This window comes from Phacochoerus africanus, chromosome 4, assembly GCF_016906955.1.
Source record: "Phacochoerus africanus isolate WHEZ1 chromosome 4, ROS_Pafr_v1, whole genome shotgun sequence".
Lineage (NCBI taxonomy): Eukaryota > Metazoa > Chordata > Mammalia > Artiodactyla > Suidae > Phacochoerus > Phacochoerus africanus.
This window is the reverse complement of record NC_062547.1, coordinates 122,666,540-122,675,389: the sequence shown is the minus strand read 5'-3', so window position 1 is coordinate 122,675,389 and position 8,850 is coordinate 122,666,540. Positions and strand designations below refer to the sequence as shown.

The window sequence follows — 8,850 nt, the reverse complement described above, 5'->3', positions numbered from 1 at the left end:
AAATTGCCGTATGCATAGTAATCTAGGGAATACAATGAAGTGAAAGAATCTGTATTTTCTGAAAGCTTACAGGCTCATTCAGGGTTGTATTACACAATAAGAAGTGGTGCCAAATTTGATGAAGACTCTGTCTATGTGATACTTAATTCCTCTGGGTTTTCAACCCAAACTTAAAACCAAAAATTTTAATTGTTGATGTTCAATGAAATATGTAATATATATACATATTTTACAGATGAAAGAGAAACAGGAATGTCAATAATTTGTGTAACTATGCACTCGACTCAATGATGAAATCGATCAGCTGTTCTCAGTTCTACCAACGCCTTCTCTTCATGACTTTCAGGTTCTCACTCACCTGAGTCATAGCAGGTAGAGGGTCAGATTTCCTTTCTTCTTCTCTCTTCTTATGCAGCCACGCTCTCACTTACTCCTTCCCAGGGGAGGAAGAACGACAGTTTCATTGATGACTTGGAAATAGGAAATGGACATGGGCATTCCATTCTTTCTTTTCTTTTTAGGAGAAGACATGCTCATCAAGTGCCTGAGTTCTCCTACCAGAGTGAATCCTGTCCTTCCAAGAACTGAGTAAGTCTAATTGTGGAATTCAAGGTTGTGAAACCCACTGACCCATAGATATAAATCACATTCTCCAATATCAGCTTAATTAGCAAGATGTTCACACTGTATTTGGATTCCATCTGTCTTATCTTATTCCCAGTTTGAACTTGATTGGTTCAAAGTCCAGGTGGAGGTTAGGCATGTCATTTATCAATTTCCACTTAATCCTAAAGGCCAGGTGTTGAGTTTCCTAAGGCATTGACTCCAGACCCCAACCACTTCATGCTAGATGAATCAGCGTTTATTCAACAACGTTGTGTGTGTGTCTTCCAAAGAACAACTCTTGGGAGACAGGAATTAGGTAGAAACTGCTAACATGAATAAAACCTCTTCAATTCAGCTGAATAAGTTGTTATTAAACTCCTGAGATGGGCTAGATGGTGCACGAAGCCCAGAGGACACAAATGTTAATAGGACACGCCTAAAGACCTTTGGATCATACAAAAGGTAGTGTCACAGAGAGGAAGAGGGAGGGTTAACCAGGGTTCAGTGTGGAAGAGTGGTTATCCTTTTTCTCTATTTGTAATATTGTCATTGCATCATCATCACTTGGATTAGGCTGTGGGGGTCAATTATCACCTTGGTGATAACACTAGTGAAAAGTAGTCTGATGTTCTTCCTCCCATGCCACATTTTTTATAGTGGATAGATTAATCATATTGATTACATACAGCAGTATAGAGGAGAGATAAAGACTGTGCCTTGGAGCTTGCTGACTAGGCTCCTCTCCTTGCTTTCTAGCTGTGTAACCATGGGTCACTTACCTTCTCTGTGTTTCTGATTCCTCACATGAGAAGCAGGGATGATAACAGTACCTACATCATAGTGTTATGGTAAGGATTAAATGAGCTAATACAAGTAGAGTGCTGAGAACAGTGCCTGTCATAGAGGGGTTCTCAACAGAAGTTAGCTCCTGTTGTTATTAGCACTTATTAAGGATATGCTTGTGTGTCAAGAATTTAGCTAAGCTACTCCATGATATTGCTGCTGTAGCATCTATTTAGTGCCATGTAGCCTGCTGGGGCCTTGAATTGACACTAGCCCATCCCAAGATTGCATGCCTTAGATAACAACCAGAAAAGAAAAGCCTCCAGAGTTGCAAGTAAATGTAAACTCATGATATAACTTCTCCAGCAGCCCTTGTGAGCAGTGGTCTCCCTGGGGCGTTCCTTCCCCTTATGTGCCTGTAGGAGCTTACAAAAACTCTGCTCTTTTTGGTTTGAAATGAGCAATCTGACCATAGCCTGGGGAATCCTAAAGCACTCTACCTATGGTCCCCCCAAAATGCCTGTGCCCTCTGCATGCACCCTGCCTTGACTCCCCATGAGTAGATCCAGGCATGTTCTCTATACCTTCTCCAGAAAGTCTTTTGTTGAACCATAGCTCACTCTCAATACCCTGGGGCTCTACCTAACAAATTCATAGCACTATGATCTGGGAATGAGGAGAAGAATATAAACCAGGGAGATATGGGGGTAGGGGTTCTTCATAGATCATTGGAAAGCTTTAGGTTTAAGACTTCCTTCACAGTCTTGCTGGGGACAGCTGCAATTATTAGAAGAAAGCTCTAACACATCAGAAGGGAAAATCAATTGCTGCCCAATCTCTTCACTTTACCTCAAGTATTTGCTTACCATCTACTTAGCATAGCAGGAGGACTTGGTGCTTGTCTAATACCAGTGGTAATAAATAAGGCCAACATGTGGCAGTGAGAGTCACAGTGGTTTGCAGTTTGGCCAAATTCTACTTGTTTTAGATGATTGGTGAAATACAATCATCAATGCACCCTGCCTTGACTCCCCATGAGTAGATCCAGGCATGTTCTCTATACCTTCTCCAGAAATTCTACTTGTTTTAGATGATTGGTGAATGTTCTTTATTCACTTGGGAACTACAGACATTTATTTCAAATACTCATTCTGATTGTGTTTGAAAATTTGGATTAAGTGTTTAAATTAAGTATTTAAATCATTGAATTTAAAATCCCCTTATTGGAGTGCCCTTTGTGGCTCAGGGGTAATGAACCTGACTAGTGTCCATGAGGACTTTGGTTCAATCCCTGGCCCTGCTCAGTGGGTTAAAGGATCCAGCATTACGGTGGGCTGTGGTATAGGTCTCACACAGGGCTTGGATCTGGCATTGCTGTGGCTGTGGCATGGGGTGGCACAAAGCTCTGATTTGACCCCTAGCCTGGGAACTTCCATATGCAGCAGGTACGGCCCTAAAAAGACAAAAAAAAATGCTGCTTACTGAGTGCCTACTGGGTACATGGGTCCATACCAAGAACCTAGTTAGTATGTAGTTTAACCTCATAATAATCATTTGAGGTAAATGTTGTCTTGATTTGATAAATAAAGAAATTAAAATTTAGAATCTTTGTAAAAAGGCAGTAAGACAGAAGTTGCTGAAATTTGACCTCAAATCTTCCGTAAGAGATCTTGAAAGTTATGTACATTTAATGAGGTCATACTATGTATTATTAGCACATTGTATACTGCTTTCATGAATTTTAGAAATGCAGAAACTCATCAAGAGGAAAAAAAAAAAACACCCGTAATATCACAGCTCAGTAATAGCCACTATTTAAATTGTGGAATATTTTCATCCAGTTATATTGCATATGTATATGATTTTTTTTCCCACGAAGTGTTCTGTTATTTTAAACCCCCCTTTAAATAATAAGTTATGAAGGTTTTTTTTTCATATTAATAAAGTTTTCTAAAACTTGACTTTAAATTGCCACATTTCATCAGTGGCTGAAGAAAACCCTTTTTATTCAAATGTACATTTCATATTTTCCCCTATTTCAAACAGTGATGCCATAAACATCTTTTATATAATTCTTGTGCACATCTCTGTTCTCTTAGGGTAGGTTTTAGAAGAATAATTCTCAGTTAAGAGGTTATTCCAGTTCTTCGTTGCTGTATAGCGAACCAACCCCAAACTTAAGCACATTAAATAACCACCATTTTATTATGCTCATTGTTGCTCTCAGTTAGGAATTGAGAGAGGACTCAGCAGGGATGGTTGTTCTCTGCTTTGTGACGTCTGGGATCTCAGAGGCTGGGCTCAGCTACAACTTGACTGCTGATCCTACATGGGGCCCTTTCAGCCTGGTGATCTCAGTGTAGTGCTTTTGTGACTTGGCTCAGGGTTCCAAGAGCATTTCTGTGGCACACAGCAGATGTATATGGACTTTAGGGTTTAGCCTTAGAGGTTGGTCACTGTTGTCACTTTTGCTATACTCCCTTGGTTGAAGCATACACAATCTCCGCCAATTCAGAGAGGAAAGGAGTGGCAAAGAATTTATAGCCGAGTTTTAAAATTACCAGAGAAGACATAAACCACTTGTGAGGTTTTGACATATATTATCAGGTTGCCCCCCAGAAATATTATATAAATCAACACTTTTCCCCATAGTTGCTAATGGTACACTCTTACCCATACTGGATATTACAATTTTAAAAGATATTTGTCAATTTGATAGGCAAAAGCTAGCATATCACATCACTGTAATTTTCAAATATTTGAATACCCGTGAGATGTTACATGTATTTTTTTCAGTCACTTGTAAAAATTTTATGTGAATTTTCTATTTTTGGCTTGTTTGGAGGATTCATATTTTCCCTTATTAATTGGTGGGTGTTGTGTACATACTAAGACTAAATCAAGGCATTCTGATTCTAAATTGAGTTCTTTTACCACAACTTAGCAACTCTCATCAATAGTTTTAGTACTATGTGTAAGGCACCGTTTTTTTTTGTAATCCAGACACTGCCTCTTCCAAGCTATATGACTTAAACAATTTAATTAAGCCTCCTGGGCCTTGGTTTCCTTTCCTATAATATTGGGATAATACTTTTCCTATTTCACTGGTTATTGTAAGGATTCAGTGCTTAGAAGAAGGCTTGAAGTGGTTATTAATGTTATATTTGTCACCGTGATGGCTGCACATGAGACTTGGATATTTGTGAGTATTCTAGTGATTATCTCATTCTTTCTATTGTTCATTTGGTAACTGTATAAGTGAGGATCTCTAGTCACGTCAAAGCCATTGGGCTTCTGAATTCAAAAGATTCATGTTACTCTGAGAAAGATTTCATCTTTTGCTTATTATTTTAAATTTGATTCTCAAGTTTCCCAAAGGAGGAAAGTAACCGACAACACAGGATGGGCTTTGGAGCAGGGTTATGGGGGCATCTTACTTAATGGGTGAGATGCTTGGAGGTAATCACCATTCTTTACTGCTGTGCCAATGTAATTAGAAAGAGGAGGGTGGGAAGAGAACTTCTCTGTGTGACTCCTGAGACAAAAACTAAATTCGATGGCATTTCCTCTGCCTCTTTCATTTGGGTTTCAATTCCATCAGACTGATTGAGCACAGAATTGAGCATTGTGGAGTGCATTGTAGAGCAGCGTCAATGAAAGAAAAATAAAACCCTTTTCTTTAGAAGGGTAAGTCCCAAAGTGTTCTCATTGTTTTGACTAAAAAGAAGCTGTGGAACAAAAGGCCAGGGCCTGTGTCTGATGGACCATAGACAGGGCTCCGCCCTCAGACTCTTGTTACCTCCAAGGGTACGCCTTCCTTCCCACCCAGCACATCCCCCTTGTGCTCTTTCCTTTCAGACCCTCAAGGGGGTGTAGGAGAGCCATGCACTGGGGGATGGAGGTGCGGGGGGACATGCCAACCCAGGGCACTGAACATTTGCTGTCTCCAAAGAGGGCCTCTTTGGCTTCAGCCCAGCTGTCCCTGTATGATAACCACCATGGCTAATACTCTAGTGATGAGCCATTTGGGGGTCTCTGCCTCACCGCCTCTGATCACTGTGAAATATGAGTTGGGGGAGTTTTCTGTAACAAATGCCCATTTGATTGAGCTTCCATTCAGGCGTTTGGTGTCAGCACTTGTCCCAGACAGCCGCTTCAGCCAGACAGTGACAGATTCAGCCTCCTGTTTAGGCTGTCAGGGGACTGCCCCCTCTCAGGCTTGGGCTTGTCACAGGAGTGCCTGGCTGAATCCTGCCAGAGCTCCAGGCTGCACCTGTGCTTCCAAATGTCAGTGAGCTTGAGAGCCAGACACTTTCTACCACCCTTCTTGTCAAGGTCAGCTGGCGTGATGGGGGAGGGGACCTCCTGAATTGAGACAGACCTGTCTCTTTTGTCCTTTGTCCCAGCATCATCAGGCAGACCTTTCATTACCGGGTGCTTAGGATTTGTCAAAGCAAGCATTTGAGTGGGTAAAATTAAAAAAAAAATTGCCTGGAGATAATTTGTCCAGGCAAGTTCACTTCTTTGGAATGTTCTTTTCAAGTTTTCTTTAACATTATCTTGTTAGTCTTGGTTGAATGTGAAGGGATGGAGAACTAACCAGTTATACGTAGTAAGAAAGAAAAAGTTCACATTAGTGGCCACCTTTGAGATTTTTGCCAGAATTGGCCATATGGTGGTCATAATGATGATTTATAAATCAGAAATTTCAATCTGATGGCCCATGGATTGAATTTGGCACAAAATTTTTTATTTGACCTCTCTTCTTTGTTTGTTTTTAATAGAACTTGATGTTAATATTTAGAGTTCAGACTACATCACATGCAAATGTGATTTCTGGCTTCTTTTAAGAAACAATCTCTGGCAACACTGGGCTTGCATTCTTGCATAAGGACAATTGAGGTAAACCACATTGTTGCCCCTGCTCACTTTAAAGTGTGTGTATACTCTTTAGTTTGCCACAGTCCTCCCTGTTCCCTATTATTACAACCAACCTGCTCCTCTTATTTCCATTACAGGGATGATCCCTGTAGTTATTTGAGTTGGCAATCCCTAGTATAAATACTGAGCTTCAATTCTTTACAAATCTTTTTGTGAGACTTTAATTTTTTCTATTATAGTTGATTTACAGTGTTACTGCTGTATAGCAAAGTGACCCAGTCGCACCTTGACCCAGTCACACACATATTCTTTTTCTCACATTGTCCTCCATCATGTTCCGTCACAAGTGAGTAGATATAGTTCCCTGTGCTCTGCAGCAGGAACTCATTGCTTATCCACACTTCAATTCTTTACTCAATATTTAATGAACTCTCTTCAGTAAGTCCTTCCCCCCACTCCACCCCAGGTTGATATATGACCAGGGAATTCTTCGAACTATAATGATTTAAATAAGGAAGGACTTAAAGGAGCAAAAACGGTGGGTTTTATTGATATGTGAAAATTGTTGTTCACCATTACCAGGCCTTAGCTCCTCACTTTAGACATATAGTCCATAAATGATAAACTTTGGGGCAAGTTGGATGTTTCTACTGAGTGGGGAGGAAAAATACAGTAATTAAAAATTATTATATTGTCTCATTTTTAATCTTATACAAATCCTTCCACATTAGTGATAAGGTCTCCTTCCAGGAATGAGGATACAGAGTTAAGAACTTCCTCAAATATTTTTTTAGGGCTGCACATGCGGTGTATGGAAGTTCCCAGTTTAGGGGTCAAATTGGACCTGCAGCTGCTGGCCTATGACACAGTAATGCTGGATCTGAGCCTTGTCTGTAACCTCCACCACAGCTCATGGCAATGCTGGGTCCTTAACCCACTGAACAAGGCCGGGGATCAAACCTGCATTCTCATGAATATTAGTCGGGTTCATTATCACTGAGCCACAAGAGGAACTCCTATTTCTCAGTGTTTGAAATCTGGAAATTAAGGGAACCCAGACTTGTATTTATGCAAAAGTCCTTACTCTCCTTAACAACAAATTGCCCTACCCAGTGGAATCTTGTGACATCTGTTTAGGCTAAAAGTCAAGTGCTGCTGAAGAGATAAAGTGTACTAGTTTCATCAAAATAGGTTGCTTTTGGACTTTAGAAGGATGCGTTTAAGAGCCTCTGATAATAGAAAAACATTAAAAAGCCTTCTTCATTTTGGGGATTTTTTTTCCTTCTAGTAATTTTTTAACCTCTGTGACTTACAAATCAAAATAATGCTTTTGATAATAAAAGTAAAAGCAAACCTTACAGAGCACTTACAATACATTTATATAGATTACTTTTTTTTAGCCCTCTCAAAAACCATAACAGATAGCTAAAATTGTTATTGCTATTTTACAGATGAGGAGACTGAGGTACAGAGAGAAAATGCTGAAAGACTTGAAGAAGCTATTTGATAAACCACTGGGTATGTTGGGATCAGAATCATCAATGCAGTTTAACCTTCTAACTTTCTGACCGTTGATGAGTACCAGCCAAGATGTTGGATATGCTGTCATCCCTGTCTTCCTACCATCTATATCTGGCCGTGCCAATCAGCTCTCTCCTATTATCCAGGGGTAATACTGAAAATAAAACAAAACAAAAAGCTCCTTAAGGATTTGTTTGCCCAAATAGAAAACTTGAAAGTGCCTCTACAAATTATGACTTAGGAAGATCATTAGCAGTTCTGATAGTGGTAAACACTTGTTTTGAAATGATGGCTATGGGATGGATCTCTTATGCTTAAATGATAGTTAAGGAAATTGTCTGAGTTTTGAAATACAATGCATCTTATTGATTATAAGAAAAAATGTTTGGGGGTGATAACTCCACTGTGCTAAGTTTGCTGTTTGAAATCTGTGTAGATGGGGTCAGTTAAATGTTTGAAGTATTTGAATTGAGTGTATTTGAGTTGATTAAAATCCTCCTAATCTCTGTCACTGAGGGACCTTACAGGGCTGCCCAGCTGGAAGTGGAGAAGTTACCTGGAATAGGTCTGAGGGTCTAGTTCTTGATATCTATCTTGGAAGAATTTCTTGTGGCTATTTCTTTTAATACAGTTGGAGGATTGTCCATGTCTTTTGGGGCCTAGAGCCCAGTGACTACTCTGCCCCTCAGCTGTCACAGAGAACACATGAGAAAGAGTTACGTTAGCCTGCTTTTCCTATTATTTCTCCCCACATTCCTGGGCCAAGTTGGGATCTAAGAGGTGTCAATAAAGCTTGTGTTCATGGAACTATAGTTGGCTACTGTGCATTCCTTTGTAGTGACCAAAGCCTTCTTTTGGGGAGTAATTAGGGAGAAAATGATAGAGCAGCTCACGGTTAGGGCATTGTGAAACCTCTCATGACAGATTTAAATGGTAACCATCTGACATGCTCACCTATCCTCTCTAGAGATAGAATGGCTTTGAATCATCAGAATAGTTATGCTTGCCCTAGGTTTTATCTCTGCTGGTTCAGTAAAACTAGGGCTGAACCCAGTATTT

The 8,850-nt window shown here is 40.0% G+C and overlaps 1 long non-coding RNA gene across 1 annotated transcript; it reads left to right on the top strand.

Annotated features, from left to right (window-relative positions):
• Positions 1-245: 245 nt before the first annotated feature.
• Positions 246-8,565, top strand: LOC125124354 (uncharacterized). Its single transcript, XR_007134285.1, has 3 exons — positions 246-372; positions 522-588; positions 7,722-8,565. It is a non-coding gene; the product is annotated as an uncharacterized LOC125124354 (long non-coding RNA).
• The last annotated feature ends 285 nt before the right edge of the window (positions 8,566-8,850 follow it).